General features: G+C 37.3%; 1 protein-coding gene across 19 annotated transcripts in view; it reads left to right on the top strand.

Moving 5' to 3' along the window:
- Positions 1–18,360, top strand: part of CADPS2 (calcium dependent secretion activator 2) — a 540,583-nt gene that overhangs the window by 392,771 nt on the left and 129,452 nt on the right. The gene's annotated exons all lie outside the window — the stretch shown is intronic.

The raw sequence follows: 18,360 nt of genomic DNA, 5'->3' as shown, positions 1-18,360 counted from the left end.
ATCTTTATACATGTCTGTACTGCTTTTTAAAAAATTTTTTTTAAGTTTATTCATTTTTGAGAAAGAGCATGAGCAGGGGAGGGGCAGAGAGAGAGAGAGGTAGACACAGAATCCAAAGCAGGCTCCAGGCTCCAAGCTGTCAGCACAGAGCCTGATGCAGGACCCTAACTCACAGAGCATGAGATCATGACCTGAGCTGAGGTCAGAGGTTCAACCGACTGAGCCACCCAGGTGCCCTATCCATCTCTACTGCTTTTTTAAAAAAAAATTATTTTGGGGCGCCTGGGTGGCGCAGTCGGTTAAGCATCCGACTTCAGCCAGGTCACGATCTCACGGTCCGTGAGTTGGAGCCCCGCGTCAGGCTCTGGGCTGATGGCTCAGAGGCTGGAGCCTGTTTCCGATTCTGTGTCTCCCTCTCTCTCTGCCCCTCCCCCGTTCATGCTCTGTCTCTCTCTGTCCCAAAAATAAATTTAAAAAAAAAACGTTGAAAAAAAAATTATTTTAAGAGAGAGCACAAGCCAGGAAGAAGGGCAGAGGGAGGGAGAATCTTAGGCTCCACCCTCAATGCAGATCACGATGTGGGGCTTGATCTCAGAAACCATGAGATCACAACCTGAGTTGAAATCAAGAGTCTGACGCTTAACCAACAGAGCTACCCAAGCACCCCTCTCTGCTGCTTTTTGCCCTCCCTACAAAAGTCTAGCAATCACCTTCAAAATTACAGATTAACTTTTATTCTACTCCTTTACAAAAAACTTCAGTGATCCTTGTTTGATTAGGAAATTAAAGATAAGTTCCAATCTATATTGTTAGGGTTTTCTCTACATATTTCTTGTCTGATCTACCCAGACTTCTCTCCCAGTATGCCTCCATATATAATCTTTACCCCAGACAACTCATTTATTCATCATGTCCTATTTGTCGTTTCCCAAATTTGTAATCGTCCTGTATCATAAAGCTCCTCAAAGAAAGCTTCAGTTAACTTAAACACTAAAAACCTTATGCCTGTAGCTTTCTTATGAACTTTATCCCGCATACCTACATGCTGCATCCATGCCCACACTCACCTGCTTCTATCCTAGTAGGTCATATTTTAAAGGCAAAACCCAGCTCTCGTTCACCTGTTGTGCTCTGCAGGAGGAGACCACACTGCCTTGTACATTGTGGGCACACAGTAAGTATTTGCTGAGTTGAAGTTGTCATTGTTGCCATTCTCATTCCACAGTAAATGAAAACCAGTCCTGGTCTCAGGATCTGGGACCTAATTATGGAACACAACCTTAACTTGAGAATTAAGGGGAAACTGCAGATTGTAGTCATTTCCCATTACCCTAAACTAAACCATCTACACTCCATAAACTTTGGTGGGGGGGTGGAGGGTAACGGGGTGGCAACAACAGGGGACAGTCAGGATCACTAATCAATAGCCAACATGAGCAGTTTTTTTGTTTTTTTTTTAAACTAAAACTGTTTCTTAGCTCCTGGCTCTGTCTTACCTCCTCCTGACCAATGGATGTCAAAAGATACGTCTCCCAATGTTAGTTAGGCAGGATTCTGAAATGCAAGAGGCTGAGAAGGTTGTACTGAAACAGACCTACCCAAAGAATTTGGTACGATCAGATTATTTTCATCATTAACACTGAAAGGGATAATTAAGTTGAGAACCTTAAGTAGGACATTCAGCTAATGCTTCCCCAAAACGTGTATGTTTGAGACACATTTTAATGGAAAGTTACTGAGGCAGCTGGGAACTGCCACCTTGGAGGCAGGCTGATTTGAATCTATAGGTTGCCATAGTTACTTTTATTCTGTAAAGCTATTGTTTTCTTTATAATGGTACACTGCAAAGTATAATATAAGGTGTGCTTATATGTTCATGCTTGTGTTATGCTTAACATAAATCCATTTTCTGGGTTAAAATGTGTACATTTTCAGATATCTCTGCATGGTATAAAACAAATACGGGTCAGTCTGGGATTCAACATTTAGGTCACATGCAGCTTAAAAAAGAAAGGAAGAAATGCAGTTTTAGGGAAATCTGAACCTCAGTTTGAGGTAGAAATTATCTAAGATAAGCTGACGGGTATGATGTCATTCAGAAATGTCATGCCATCACAGTGAACGAATAAAAAGAGGCAAAAGATCACTACTTGAATCTAACTCCGAAATCTGCAAACTGACCCATTTTGGGCAAATGACTTAATCTTTCTGAAACTCCCAAGTTCTCGTGTGTAAAAGGGGAAATGCTAATATGAAGATACTGGATAATTATCAGTACTTATTAGTTGTTATTCTAACAGTGCTTTTTCCCTTTGCCACCCAGCCACAGGGACGTAAACTGTAAGGAGAAAAAAATGTGAAAAATAGGTAGAGCTGTGATAGCTCATCTAAGTGGAAATATTTCAGTGCATATGTAATTACAATCTTCATTTCTTTGCTGAAAGAATATTCAGGTTTTAGCAACCTCGCCTTATGAACATAAACTTCTCTTATCCAAGTCTGCGGTATCTGATATTTATACAGACTTTTGTTAAAAATACCATCAATGTCAAGTCCGACTTTTCTACAGTATTTGCCATAGTCTCTCTTTATGATCGTTTTTATCTGTCAAGACACATTCAGAGCTCCATTTTACTCATTACCTGAGCTACCTCTGTCAAAAATTCAAAAGGAAAAAAGATTGCCTTTTGTCATTGACTGAAGTGAAGGACAACAGTGCCGTCTGGATCTGAAATTTTTCCGGGAGCACATCCTATTACACAGCATTGAGCTCTCAAGGTGCTCTGTGCCGACCCATCTTCTCTGAATAGCACTCGGAGTGTTTCAGGAATAAAAGAATAGAGTTAAACAGAAAAGGTCTGGCTGGTACTAAGATGGAGGGAGAGAGAGAAAAAGAAAGGAAGAAAGAAAAAAGTGAGTCAAGGACAGAAACAGACACATTCCTGCAGGATGATAGCCGCACGTCTGTGAATAACAGAGCCACTCAGCGATCGTGACACTAAGGACTGACAGGAAGGAGAAAAGAGACTTTCAGAGACTATGCATTATAGGGCAAAGTTCTAGGTTGATATGTGTGGTTATGCATCTTGGTTTTGCTAGTCACGCTGAGGGTGGAGAAGCTAAAGCAGCAACACAAAATGGCTTTTATGTGTCAGTTTAGGTATGTATGCAGGGTATTCACTGGCTTGGCCACAGTTTAGTGGGCCCGCCTTAGAGCTGCTGCACGTCTGACAAAAGCCAGCTCAGATGCGCTTTCAAGTGTAGGGATGGGTTTGTAACATGACTAGAGTTTATATTGAAAATAATCTCGATTTTTTGTGGACTCCAGACTACGTCACAGAGTAGTAGGCAGCCTTCATGGGATCAATCATATTATTATATGATGATGTCTCCATCTTCACAGATAACATTTCCTCTGACGTATCACTTCAGAAATGGTGCCTTAACTTCCTGTCTCTTAATTTTAGGGACAGTGGTGCATGTTTGAGTAAAATCATAGATAATTGCATCAAATAGGCTCATCAAAACTTTTCCTTACCACTTTTTTTTCCTTACCATTTCTTTTTTTTTTTTTAATTTTTTTTTAATGTTTATTTATTTTTGAGACAGAGAGAGAGCATGAACGGGGGAGGGTCAGAGAGAGACAGAGACACAGAATCTGAAACAGGCTCCAGGCTCTGAGCTGTCAGCACAGAGCCTGATGCGGGGCTCGAACTCACAGACTGCGAGATCATGACCTGAGCCAAAGTCGGTCGCCCAACTGACTGAGCCACCCTGGCGCCCCTCCTTACCATTTCTTAATTCTAGTCTTTTATATGTGACTTAGAGAAAATAAGTGTAAATGTCACATCAGTTGTGAATCTGGAGACTCACTTCTGGGGCAGGTGGGCAACCAGATCAAATGCCATAAGCAAGGTTCATCTTCATGTAATGCGTCTAGGTGGACAGATTTCATCCTATGTGCACAGAAGGGGAAGGGATAGTGATCAATGAGTGCCTTTTTTTTTTAATTTTTTTTTCAACGTTTATTTATTTTTGGGACAGAGAGAGACAGAGCATGAACGGGGGAGGGGCAGAGAGAGAGGGAGACACAGAATCGGAAACAGGCTCCAGGCTCTGAGCCATCAGCCCAGAGCCCAATGCAGGGCTCGAACCCACGGACCGCGAGATCATGACCTGGCTGAAGTCGGACGCTTAACCGACTGCGCCACCCAGGCGCCCCAATGAGTGCCTTTTAAAATATACTCTGAGCGTTCTTTGTTGATTCTCTCAGAAACTATAGAATAACCTCAGATCTGTCTCAGTCAGGCTTGCCTAGCAATAACATCTACCCCCACCCAGCCTTGAGTTCAATACTAGAGCAAGGTAATTATGCCTTTCAAAACAACACAGACAAAAACAGAAAGTGAGCAGTTGAGTGGAAAGACATAGTATGTTGAAACAGAACATCTGTCTTCAGCTCTCCTACTTATGAGCTATTTCCTTTTGATCAGTTGGTCCTGTCTGAGCCTCAGTTTCCCATCTGTTCATTGTGAATAATTACATCAATGCTGCCACCTCATGTTTCTGGAAAACATTGTGGGTCTAATGGGACAGTGGCAAAGACCTCGCCAAAAGCAGGAGTCAAGAACCCAGTCATCAAGGGTAATAAGTAAGCTGCCAGAATGCAACCTGAAGAATATAGTTATTAAAATCACCTAATCAGTTTCCTGTTTTCCTTCCACACCATTCATTCGCAGCACACAGCTCCTAGATTTTTCTGAAATAATGCATAAAAGAGCCCACTGAAGGTAAATCGTTAAGGAAGAGACAAGGCAAAGGGTTTTTTAATACGTGTTAGAATGTAAATCAGGTTAATTTACCTTGTAAATTAGCTCTTGTAAGCAAGAACTACACCAGCTTTTTTTAAACTCAGGGCCTTTAGCGCCTTCTTAGCATCTAGACTTAGGTGTGGAAAAGTTTGAGGTCTTGAGTTGGATTTTCATATAACTTTCTAATATACTAAAGTTTTTTTTTTTTAAGAACATAATATGTAATGCTGTTACATAAAAACAAACACAACTATCTGTGCACATCTATACCATTTACTAGTACTCTTGCCAGTTTAGGGTTTTTAGATCTATGTTGATGCACAAAATTGGCCTATTTTTTCCCTCTCTCATACGGCTTTTATTGGGATGTGATATTCACGTTACCATAGATAGCCATATACAGTGAGTTTGGGAACTTTGTAGCTTGTTTTGTATAGACGTCAAATGACTTACTGTTTAAAAATTATCAGTGACTCCTCTTTAAAACCATCTGGGCTTTGAGACTTCTAGATGGAAAGATTTTTACCTATCACATTAGTTAATTTTGTAGTTAGCTATACAGGCTTTCCTTCTATCTTTTTGAGTGAGTTTTGTCGGGTTATGGTTTTCTAGGAAATAGTGCATTTTATTGAAGTTTTCAAATGCATTGATACTAAGTTCAAGTCATTCTTTGTACTTTTTGCTCTGCCTACTTTTTGTACATTATAATGTTGTTTATTTGTATCTTCTCTTTTCCCCCTCAATCCATCTTGCCAGAAGTTCTGTAAACTTTATTAGTCTTTCCAAAGAAGTAGATTTTGGCTTTGTTGAACTATACTACTCTTTTCCCTTTTCATTAATTTTTTTTAAAAAACCAACTTTTTAGAAACATAATTTTAGATTTACAGAAAAATTGCAAGGATGTTGCAGGGAATTTCTATGTTTGTTTCCCCTGTTACCGTCGTATAATATCATGGTATATCTGTCAAAACTAAGAAACCAACATTGGCATGTTACTGTTAGCTAACCAGTAGTTCTTAATTGTGTTTCACTAGCCCATTTTTTTGTGTCCTGTTTTTTCCTTTCCTGTTCCAAGGTCCAACTCAGGATGCCACCCCTGTTGCATTTAGTTGTCATGTCCCCTCTGATCTGTGGAGTTCCTCCATCTTTTTGTGGTTTTTCATAACCTTGACTGTTTGGGAGAGTTCTGGTCGAGTATTTTGTCAGGTATCTCTCAGTTTGGGTTTGTGGGACATTTTCATGATTAGATTGAGGTTATGGGATTTTAAAGAGATAAAATACTGTCTCATCTCAGGAAGTCCTTGATAACCCCAAGACATCACTGGTCATCTTCACTCTAGGGTCACTTGGGAAAGGTAGTGCATGCCCGGATTCTCCACTGCAAAGATATTATTTTGCTTTCTCTAAACACTAGTTTTTGAAAGCAAGTCACTAAGTCTAACTCACACTCAGTGGGAGAGTGCCACTTTCCTGGAGGGAGGACCAACTAGATATATTATTTGGAATTCTTCTGCAAGGAAATTTGTCTTCTCTCTATTTACTCAGTCAAACATTTATCTATATTAATCTGGATTCATATGTAGTTATTTTGTACTTTGGGTTATAATCTGATAGATACTGCTTTATTTTGTTGCTCAAATGGTTCCAGCTTGAGCCATTGAGAGCTCTTTCAGACTGACTCCCTATGATAGGTACTAAAACATGCTCCAAGCTCATCTTGCATTTTCCCCCGTCTGGTAAGTGGAAAGCTGTAGCTGCCATAGTGGATTCTTTCTCCTGCTTATGCCAGTTTTTGCTTTGTATATTTTGAGGCTGTTTATTAGGTACATTCAAGTTTAAAATTGTTAAATCCTCCTAGAGAATGGGAATTATTATTATTTAATAATGACACTTTTTACAACTAATGTATTTTGCATTCAAGTTTATTAAGATGGTTATTAATGTAGCCTTCTTTTGGTATTTGTCTGATATGTTTATTCATACTTTTAGCCTTTCTGTATTCTTGTGTTTTAGTGTATTTTATAAGTAGCAAACCAGATTCTGATTTAATTCTCCAGTATGACAATTTGTTTTTTAATCAGTTTAGTCCATTTACAATTATGTGTATTGATATAAATGAATTTATTTCTACCATTTTATTTTGGCCTTTCTTTTTTTTTTGGTTCATGTTTGTAGGCTTTTTGTTTCTTTCTTGCCCTATTGTTTTATCCAGGTTCTTCTGTTTTTTTTTCCCCCTCAATAGCTTACATTTTCCAACATTTGAGATTTTACCAAGCATGTTGCTAAAAAATTTTTAAGTTTTATGCTAATCAACACATTTCTTCTCCTTCTAAAGAGTAGAGAGACCTTACTCTCTATGCTTTTATTCTCTGGTATTTCAGTTGTATCCTTGTTTATTTGTTTTCTATTTTATACTCAACACTTGCTTAGATTTAGAAATTTTTCCTTTTTTTCTGAAGTATATTTTTTGGAATTTCCTATTATGGAGCACTTATGGATAGTGAATTTTTATTTGGAACTGTGTGTGTTCTACATTTTTTCAAAGAAAATTTTGCTAGGTGTACAGTTCTACATTGGCTGTTACTTTCTCTCAAAACTTTAAAGATGATACTTCGTTCTCTTCTGGCTTCCTTTGTTATGAGAAAGAAAGCTGTTGGCAATCTAATTGCCATTCTTTTGATGTGGATTTATCTCTCCTCTCTGGATACTTTCAAGATTATTTTGTTCATTAGTGTTTTGTGGGTTCACTATACCATATCTACATGTGGATTTCTTTTCATGTATACTGTTGGGGGTTCCTGTGGATTTCTGATCCATGTACCCTGTTATTGAGTAAGTGCAGATTTCTTTGAATTTACCTTGATTTGGGTGTGAAGATCCATGTTTGCCATCGTTCTGGAATATTGTTATCTCTTTAAATGTTGGTTCTCCCCTAATCTCTTTTCTGAAATTTCAAATATCCATATATGAGGCATTTATCTTATGTATGTTTTAATGTCTGTAATACATATTCTACTTATTTCTCCAGTTGCATTCTGGGTAATACTTTCAGTTCTATCTTCAAAAAACTTGACAAAGTTTTTCTATAAAGGGCCAGATAGTAAACATAATAAATATTTTGGACTTTGTGGGCCATATGATGTCTGCCACAATTGCTCAAGTGTATGTTTTAGTGCAAAAACAGCCAAGAGTAATATGTAAATGAATGGGTGTGGTTTGTGTTCTAATAAAATTTTATTCATAAAAACAAGTGGTAGAGTATACTTTGCCAACCCTTACTTTATCTCATTCTCTCTTTAGTGAGGATATCTACTTTTTAACCCACTCATTGAATTGTTAATTTCAATTTTTTTTAGTTCTGGAAATTTCTATTTGGTTCTTTTTAAAATCCATTTGATTTTTGTTTTGTTTGTTTTTTGTTGTTGTGTTTTGAGAGAGAGAGAGAGTGTGTGCATGCATGATCCAGGGAGGGAGAGAATCTTAATCAGGCTCCACTCTGCCCATGTGGGGCTTGATTGCATTACTGTGAAATCAAGACCTGAACTGCAATCGAGAGTCAGACGCTCAGCTGACTAAGCCACTCTGGCACCCCCATTTCATCATTTCTGAACCTCTCTCATTTGATTCTTGGTTTTTATCTCTCCCTCCTTTTCCCCTTAGACCTTTATAATTATTTTATATTCTGATCAATTTTAATAACTAAAATTTTCTAGGCATTTATATCTTGTTTCTGCTGACATTTTTGCCATGGTCACTGTTTTCTTATTCAGCTAGCTTTTTTTTTTTTTTTTTCTTAGTAAGCACATGTATTTGAAATTAATTTGTGAGAATTCTACAAGGCCTGGTTGAGAATGAGAATACTCTCTTTTAAAGAGGATGTGCTCTTGCTTTTACTTGGTGATTGAGGTGCTACTGGAGCTACTTTAGTTTCTCATCTTGGGGATTTCTTGATTGCACAGGTAGTACCCAGTTTAATGAGGTTGGGCATATGGTTCATATTGTCAGGAAAGACTCTTTCACTCAATCTTTAGATGTTGTGGAAACAGACAGGTTTCCTTGTTGCCTCCCCCTTACAAGAATGTGGATTCTTTCTGGCCTGTCCTTTAACTGATAGTACAGCCCAGTTGTTTGTACTGGGCCCAGTTTTTGCAGGAATCTCCGGTTCAGTGGCCCCTGGGGTTGTGGACCCCATGGTGCATTCTCTTGAACATAGCTGTAAAGCCTCCTTAGTATCAGCATTTACCCCCCAAGGCAGCCCTGTTGTTCACATGCACCCCCACTTTGGTTTCAGTTTCTGGTTCCTTTTCATTTTCCTGGCTTTGGAGAATTTTTTTTTAACTTTCTTCTAGTACAGCACATTTAACTACTGTATGCTTATTATGACTTTGGCAGTGTTTAGGTGTTTTGTAGTGAAAAGGGGCTTTTGGAGTATCAAGTCAACCCACTATACTAAAAGCAGAAGACTCATATAAAATTTGCATTTTGGAAAAAAAAAATTGAACATCTTGACTATGGAGAACCTGTTGGAACGCTCTCCACAACCTCTGCTTCTAGTTCCACCTGATTAAATACTGCTCATCTGTTACATCTCAGCTGAAAAATCATTCCAAACCTGACTCCTTCCCTGAAAATCCGTACTACCTCAAAGCTTTGTACCTTTGCCCTTCTTTATTGCAATTGTACATTACTGTCTGGTTTTTCTTTTAATGCCTTTCCCTGCTATAAACTCTGTTGGGGCAGGAGACATTTCTGTTCTGGTTATATTTTCCCCAGCACCTAGGCAGGTACTCAATGAATATTTGTTGAGTCAGGAAATGAATGATAGTGGCCATCTGTTTACAAATTTTATAAGTGAAATGTTGGGGCACTTGGTAAGTAGAGTTCACAGTTAAATATTCTGAATGAATCAAATGCAATGATTTTTATGACCTGTGGAGAGATTCTGTGTAAAGTGGAAAGATTGTATCATTTTGCCACCCTGAAATTAATGGTTTAAAACAATGAAATACTGTTTTTATGTATAAAATTGAAAATGATTATAACAAATGATAAAGACAACAGTTGATGAGATTGCAGGGAAATGAATCATTTCATGCACATGGGTCACGGAGCAAACATAAGTAAGTGCTTTCTTAAAAAGCAATTTGGTAGTATGTATCAAATTTCTGAAAACATCATTACATTGTCTTAGCTTGGGCCGCCATAAAAAAACTCCATCAGTTGGGTGGCTTAAACATTAGGAATTTCTTTTCTCACAGTTTTGGGGATTGGAAGTCAGAGATCAAGGTGCCCAGCATGGTCAGGTTCTGGGGAAGGCTCTCTTCCTGACTCGCAAATTACTTCCTTCCCCCCGTGTCCTCATATAACAGAGAATAAGAAATCCCACTCTTTCTCTTCTTAGAAGGCCACCCATCTTATCAGTTTAGTGTCCCACCCCTATGACTGACCTCTTTTAACCTGATTACCACCTAAAAGTGCCATCTATAAATACAGTAACATTGGGGGCTGGGACTTCAGCATATGGATTTTCATTCATGGTGGATTCAGTACAATCCATAGTACCACTTATCCAACAATGTGCCTTCAAGAATTTACCCTAAAGAAGCAATAAGAGATGGATTAAAAATATTATAGTGTAAGATTGTGTATATGTAAGAATATAAGTGTGGGGCACCAGGATGGCTCAGTTTGTTAAGCGTTTGAGTCTTGATGTAGGCTCAGGTCATGATCTCACAGTTCATGGGTTCAAACCCTGCCTCAGGCTCCACACTGACAGTATATGGAGCCTGCTTGGAATTCTCTATCTGCCCCTCCCTTGCACGCGTGCACACGTGCTTTTTCTCTCTTGCTGTCAAAATAAACTTAAAAAAAAAGTTTACTCTATATATGGTAGTATACATGGTAGGAAGAAATAGAGGAAAAAGTCTAAATTCTAATGGAATACTGGGTAAGTTATGGTACTTCCATAACATGAAATATCATACTTACATTAAAAAGCATAAATGGCGGGGGCACCCAGGTGGCTCAGGCAGCTAAGCGTCCGACTCCTGATTTAGGCTCAGGTCGTGATCTCACAGTTTTGTGAGTTCAGGTCCACACTGGGCTCTGCACAGGCAGTGAGGAGCCTTCTTGGGATTCTCTCTTTCTCTCTCTGCCCCTTCCTCACTCATGCTGTCTCTGTCTCTCTCAAAATAAATAAATAAAACTAAAAAAAATTTTAAGCATACATTAGGAGAAGAGGTTTATAGTTCATTATAAATAAATTCAAATTATAAATCAGACTTGCAGTGCGTGTATAGATTTATAGAACAAAAACTGGAATTACATTTACAAAATGATTGGGACATTTAAAGAAATTTTAAATTTTGTCTTTGTGGTTTTCTGAATTCTTCTAAGTTATGTACATATAGACCATTAGTTAAAATGTTGTGGTTTTTTTAAAATAATATTAGGTATGGGTCAAAGATGACCTATCAATACTACCAACGTTAATACTCTTTATTTTTATTTAAAAATCACCTTGATATTTTATTTCTATTTATTTCTATTTCTATTTATTTCTATTAAATTCTAGAGTTCTATGCAGTAATGATTTTAGTTTGGTTCCAGGAGAGTCCAGTTATCAAACACCTTGATAATGGTCTATGACCTGTTCATCACTAAACACAAAAAACTGAGTCACAAGATCACATATCTTCATAGAGTTGGATAACTGCTTTTTTGTGAATAAGTATCTTTTTTTTTAATAACTCCCAAAGAAAACAGACCACAGTAGGAAATTCAAATAAGGAATGGATTAGGAGGGAGGAGTGTTTAAAAAGATAATAGGAGTTGTAAATTTCATTTGCAAAGTATTTTTTTGCAATTCATGGAAAGTGCTGCTTCTGTCACAATGAACGTAGGGGTCAAATTAATTTCTTCTGGATATTTAAAATAATCAGGGGAAATGACACTGATTTATGTGACCAATATATGATCATCCAAATGAGATATCATTTTGTTTCAAACAATTAAGAAGTGTTCTAGGTTAGGGAACAAAATTGAGAGATTGTTGTTTTCTCCCTCCTCTCCCGTCACTTCTCATTCTTGTGCTGGTCTTCCTCTCCTTTTTATTCTGTTCACAAATGGATATTGGTGGGAACTACACGAAGTGCAAAGTGACTTTGACCTGCTGTGCTGCAGGCCCAGTTGACAATTCCGAAAGGCCACTCTCCAGGTGTCTCTCCCCTTCTCACTTTGTCCAGAGGAAGCTAAGAGGTCGTACATTCCTCATAAGAGACAGCACGTGAAAAGAAGCCTCTAAGAAACTCAGACACACCATGAACTTTGCTATCTGCCCTGTCATTGCTTACAAAATCTCTTTTGCTGCAAGCCACCAAACTTCCAGGACAAACTTATTTGATGAACTGGGGCGGGGGCGGGGTGGGGGTGGGGAGGCGTTGGTGAAGGAAATCTGTATTTACCAGACTTTTCTTTACAATGGTAACTCCTGGTATCTTTCTTCAACCCACAAGCTTCCTGAGCACTCTCTTCCAAGCAATATGCAGGCTTCTAGAGATTATAAAACCAAGGACACTTTTATCCCTTAACTATCTAGAGTCTGTCCGGCTGATAAAATGATTAAGAAAATAACCATAGAATGAATATGTTAACAATTTTCATTAAGTAACCAAATACTCATCAGCACTAAATGAGTCTTTTGAAGTGGGAATTGTGGAGAGATCCCATGATCAAATAATTTTGAAAAGTGATGTGAAAGTTAAACAGATTTCTTTACTATGAGACTTCGCAAACGCCTTGACATGCCTTGGTTACATCATGGGCCTCCAGCAAGGTCTCATAAATTATATTATTCAAAAAACCCTTGAGTGTTAGGACCATAGTTTTTTAAAACCCGTTAGGAGCCAGATGAAATAGATATTTAAATTAGTTTTCATCAGTCTTTATGGGCCTCTGAAAGTCTGTATTATACTGGGAAAAAAGGACCATAAAATGTGTGAACTGTAAACTGTTCAAGGGAAATGAAGCTATGAGGTTAGACTATATTAAAATATTTAAGCAGATTGCCTCATTAATGTTTGCTCTTCTCCAATGACGGACTCTGCAACCCATTTTTCACACTTTCCCTTTTAGATCTTTCTTGAAATATAATTCTTACCTTCACAGAAACTAATTTCTTATCTGAACTACCCCAAAAGCCATCAGAGATGATAGAAGGTGGGTTATGATACTGTTTCTCTCTCTTGTTCTGAGTGGTCTTTCAAAAACATCCCTCTCAGGGGCGCCTGGGTGGCTCAGTCGGTTAAGCATCCAACTTTGGCTCAGGTCGTGATCTCACAGTTTGTGAGTTGGAGCCCTGCATTAGATTCTGTGCTGAGAGCTCAGAGCCTGGAGCCTGCTTGGAATTCTGTCTCCTCCTCTCTCGGCCCCTCCCCCACTCACACACTGGCTCCCTCTCTCCCCCTCTCTCTCTGAAATATAAATAAACATTAACTTTTTTTAATCTTTCTCAATTTAGAGCTTATTTTGTACTTGTCACCAAGAGTTGCTAGCAATGACAGGATGTCCAGCACATATAATGGATTCTATTTGTTTTAAAATGCCTAATCTTCCAGATTGACGAATGGCACAAGTTACAAAATCCATTGTAAGATCTCTTAGTTCATGTAGGAATTTAATAAAATTAATTTGTATAAGGCCTTAATATGTATAGGAACTATTTTTGGATGAATCTGCTTTTCAGGAAAGGTAGTGTGTGTGTCTATACGTGTGAATGTGCCTGCGTGTGATTCTTTCTCAGAGAACAGACTGTGACCCCGAGGCAAATGTAAGATGGGGCTCTTTAGCATCAGTCAGAGGATTCCATTGCATGAATTCTTTTTTTTTTTTAAAGAGTCTATCAAGTACAATTAACATAGACCCAACTACATTTGGTGTTCATTTGTTTATTATGAAATGCCAGAAAGATGTTCTATGTCATAACTCGTTTGGGTCTATAATTAAAAGAAATGCATCTACTATTACACTGTGTTTTATAATTTGTTAATATCTTAAACTTTCATGGAGCAGTTTTCTTAAAATCATGTGACTTCAGTAACTGCAGGCCCCAAGAAAAAAAGGAAAGATTTAAATTTTGGTACCTGAGAAGGTCTTCTTGTGTCATTGGAACAGCTTTAATATTTAATTATCAGTCATAGAATTAAGCTCCAAGTAACATTTGAATCAGAAAATTGGCTTTTTATTGTAGAATTGTCAATAACCATATTTTAACGTCATCTGAAAAGATGTCAGTGTCAAAGAGGCATTATTTATTTTACTTTTATTATCTCGGGGGGAAAAATTCTGTTTTTGAGATTTAAAGCAAATGATTTCACTAATAATTAAATGACAGGTAAATACTAAAAATGTTCTGCTAAGTGTAAATATAGCTAACTTTTTTTAGAACTCTTTTACCCAGAATATTAGAGTTAATTCCTGTTCTGTTTGTTCGTCAAAAAATTTCCTGTTTTACCCACTGTGATAGGATTTAAAACATTGCAAATAATCTAATACTAATAAGCAATCATATTTTTGATATTACTAATTCATGAATTTTTATAATCTGTACTTGGCATTTTTATATTCTATGTATCACTTATTCATGTCTTTAGCACTTCTGTATTGAACATCAGTCTGCCAGTTCTGGTTACCAGGGTTGCAGCACAAAGGAGGCAGATAATAAAAACAAGTCTGTCATGTGTGGGGTGATGGCAGTATGCACAGTGAGCAGCAGTAAAGCATATTAAAGGAGAAGAGACCTGTGGGAAGGGGAGATTACATCTTTACCTCAGGTGTTTAGAGATAACCTCACTGATTCTGAGTCCTTTAGGTTGAGATGAGAAGGGAGTGAGCAAGCCATGTGTGACTAGAAAAGTGGAGCAGCATATGCAAAGGCCCTGAGGCATGTGTTCTGTGTTTGAGGGCTAGCTAGGAGACCATCATGGGGTGGGGAGTCTGCTGTGAGGGGTAGAGAAGATCAGAGTGTAAGTGTGGGGAGAGGGGGTCCTAACAGGTCTTGCGGAACATTATAAAGGTTTGGGCTTTTGCAATGAGTTGTTCGCATGACAAAGTATGACTCATACTTGCAAAAGGCTCACCCTAGTGTGTTGCCAAGACTCTGACATAGAAAAGACTAGAAAAGGGAGACCAACGAGGCTGCAGCCATACCAGGATATGTTTTGAAGGTATAACTGACAGAAACTAATTTATAAGCTAAGTTTGTAAAGCTATTATTTTAAATTTCTATTACCTTGGGTCTACTAGATGAATGTTCATAATATAAAACTGTTTTAAGTTTCTCTTAAAGCTGCTTTCTACAAGTACAAATTTCAGAACTGACTTTGTTGAGATTTTTTTAATAGAATTACTGATTCAGTGGCAGGTATTTTGTTTTTGTTTTTGTTTTGTTTTTTAATATAATTTATTTTGAGAGAGAGCACACATGAGCAGGGGAGGGGCAGAGAGAGAGAGAGAGAGAATCCCAAGTGCAGGGGGCCCCACCCAGGCCTTGATTTCACAAACTGATGAACTGTGAGATCATGCCCTGAGCCAAAATGCAGTCAGATGCTTAACTGACTGAGGGACCCAGGTGCCCTATAGGTATTTTAAATTTTATCAATTTTTAAGCTTGCTGCCATATGTGAGTAATATAGAAAATGTCTGATGTAAGTAAATATGTTTGAAATATTCCACATTGCTTCTCAGATACAGTTTCCATTTTTTAACACAGATTTTTTTCCTCTTTATTATTTTCTGTGAAAATATCGGGGAAAGAGAATAAGACGTGGGTACTAAGAGCCCTGGATTTGGAATGCAAGAGACCTAGGTTCAAGTCCAGGCCTCTGCACTTATAATCGCCAAGACCTTGGGAAAGTCACCTCACCCCCATGACCCTCAGCAGCCTCCTCTCTTGGAGGCTGCAGAATGGATTGCTGTGAGCCTCTTATGTTATGCATATAAAACAGCTAGCATAGTACCAGGGGCACGTTAAGAATTTTGTTTCTGGTAATTGCTATATTTGTTCTGATAACAACCATGACAAGGAAGATCTGATGACACAGAGATATTTGTGTTTATTAGGAAGAATAATTTTAGAAGGAGCTGTTACCTGTAGGCATGACTGCAGCTAAGTTACTTGTTACCATCACTTAGGTATAGATGCCCACTCCATATACCTAATATTCAGTACGTAGTCTGGTATATGCACTAAAGGCATGTAAATAAGGACAAGTCCAAAATACTAACTCCTGTGTTTAACTGGTCAGATTTATACCTAATGAAATAATCTCACTAAAATGGCAGCCCTTCGCTGTGTATAACAGTCTTTATTTTAGTGAAAGTTCACACAAGTGATGTTCCCCTGACTTACCTTTCTTGCTTTTCATCACCTAAACCCCTGGCTCCGTTGTGTCAGGTAGGTGAGGTGCCCAAGTGAAGTTTGATATGGCAGGACGAGTTGCTGTATCCTTGTGAATCACAATCTCCTTTGACAGTTGAAGCAAGGTTGACTCTAACATAACTGTGTGGAGTCTGCCAGAGAACAAAGCCAAAGAACCATATCAGTCATCAGAAAACTAAAGATAAGTTCCTTGCCCTTTTTCATCAAAGTTTGCATAGGTGAAATACCCACCCACAACGTGGTATGAGTTTTTGTGCTGTGTACTAACATAATGTGGCTATAGTTTTCATCTGAATGCTCAAATTCCCAGGTTAATGATTTATATAGAACTCACCACTTGAACTTTTGTGATCATTATTGTACTTATTTTTAAGTGTACTTATTTTTAAGTCTGGGTTGTTACCGTTTTCTCAGTGGGTATTTATTCTGAAGTACTATGTGAAAAATCCATTTTATTACAAATGATTATAATATTACAAATTTGTTTTTAATTTTTTTAATGTTTTTATTTGTTTTTGAGAAGAGAGAGAGCATGAGCGGGGGAGGGGAGAGAGAAAGAGGGAGACACAGAATCTGAAGCAGGCTCCAGGCTCTGAGCTGTCAGCACAGAGCCCGACGCGGGGCTCAAACTCACAAGCTGTGAGATCATGACCTGAGCTGAAGTTGGATGCTTAACCAACAGAGCCACCCGGGTGCCCCTATAATATTACAAATTATTATAAAACATTGGGTTAGCTCAAAGTTCATTGTTTTATAATTTCTAGATCAGACTTTCTTTTCTCCTTCCTAAAAATATTTGAAAAAATATTTGAATATTTTTCTGGAGTTCACATTCTGATGCAATGTATTATTCTATGAAATTAAATAATTGATGTTTCCCTATTTAAGGATGAAGTATAATTATAAGAATTTCACAGCATAAATTCTAGCAGCAGTGAGTTTCTGAAATAACAAATTATTCACTCTATAGTGGAAAAGAAATTTCTGGACTTAAGAGATGCCTTGATATCAATAAAAGGTCTTTGTCATAATGATTCAGGTATAACTTTAAAATTAATTGCTTTTATCCTAATTGACTAGTTGCAAGCATCAAAGATACACACACACACACACACACACACACACACACACACACATACATATACATATGTGTATATATATATATGTAAAACAAGAGTGGGAGAACCAAATAAAAACCTTATGGGAAAGTTATATGAAACATTTCCATAATTATTTCTACCCATTTTATACATAAACATTAAAAATTAGTTAAAATTATAAATAATATAAGTCTTTGGTAACTAAAATATAATCTTTAGAAAAATAAGCTAATTGAGGAAGAAATGATTAGTGTTAATTATCAAATCCAAAAGATTCATTTTGTTGAAATATACACTTTTTGAATGAGATCAATACATCTTTCTCTTTGCATTAACTAAGTTAAAATTTGTTCAAAATTTTTGATGATTGTTGCACAAGCAGACTTAAACTTATATAGTATAAATTCTAAATCCATTATTCATTAGAAATATCTTATACTTTTAATCCTGACCTTAGTAAAAGAAGATGTCTGTTTAGTCTTCATAATTACTTCTAAAAATTTTAATGAGATCTTGCCTTGATTCCATAGGGATATTTGGCTAAGCACAAAAATCCTGAAACACAGATGGTCTGTCTTCTCTATATGTTTTTATTCAAGTATTTATTTTTATTTTTAAATAAGTTAAAATTTGTGTGCTGACACACTTAAATAAAGAAAACTATGGTACAATAAACCACTACATCTATTCAGAATTTCTGTGTTTTTTCAATTAAAATTAAATCTCCAGTTTCACATTAGCTTAATTTTTATTTGGAAGAAGAGCAGTTCAGATATTTTAGTTTGTGTTCAGTATGCTTTTATAATATTTCTATCCAGGGGATATTTATTCAATTTGTCAAATATCTGATGCCACTATAAAACACTTTTCACTGTCATCTCAAGGACTAATCATTGTTTTCTGTAGATCTGGAAAGTATTTATTGTACTCCTTTACCTTGAAGGCTGTCTAAAACAGAATAGTTCGATTGCATTCATTTCAGGTTAAAATCTGAAACAAATGACTACAAATA

The sequence above is a fragment of the Prionailurus bengalensis genome, chromosome A2 (genome assembly GCF_016509475.1).
Source record: "Prionailurus bengalensis isolate Pbe53 chromosome A2, Fcat_Pben_1.1_paternal_pri, whole genome shotgun sequence".
In the NCBI taxonomy this organism is placed as follows: Eukaryota; Metazoa; Chordata; class Mammalia; order Carnivora; family Felidae; genus Prionailurus; species Prionailurus bengalensis.
This window is presented reverse-complemented; position numbering and strand designations above follow the sequence as displayed.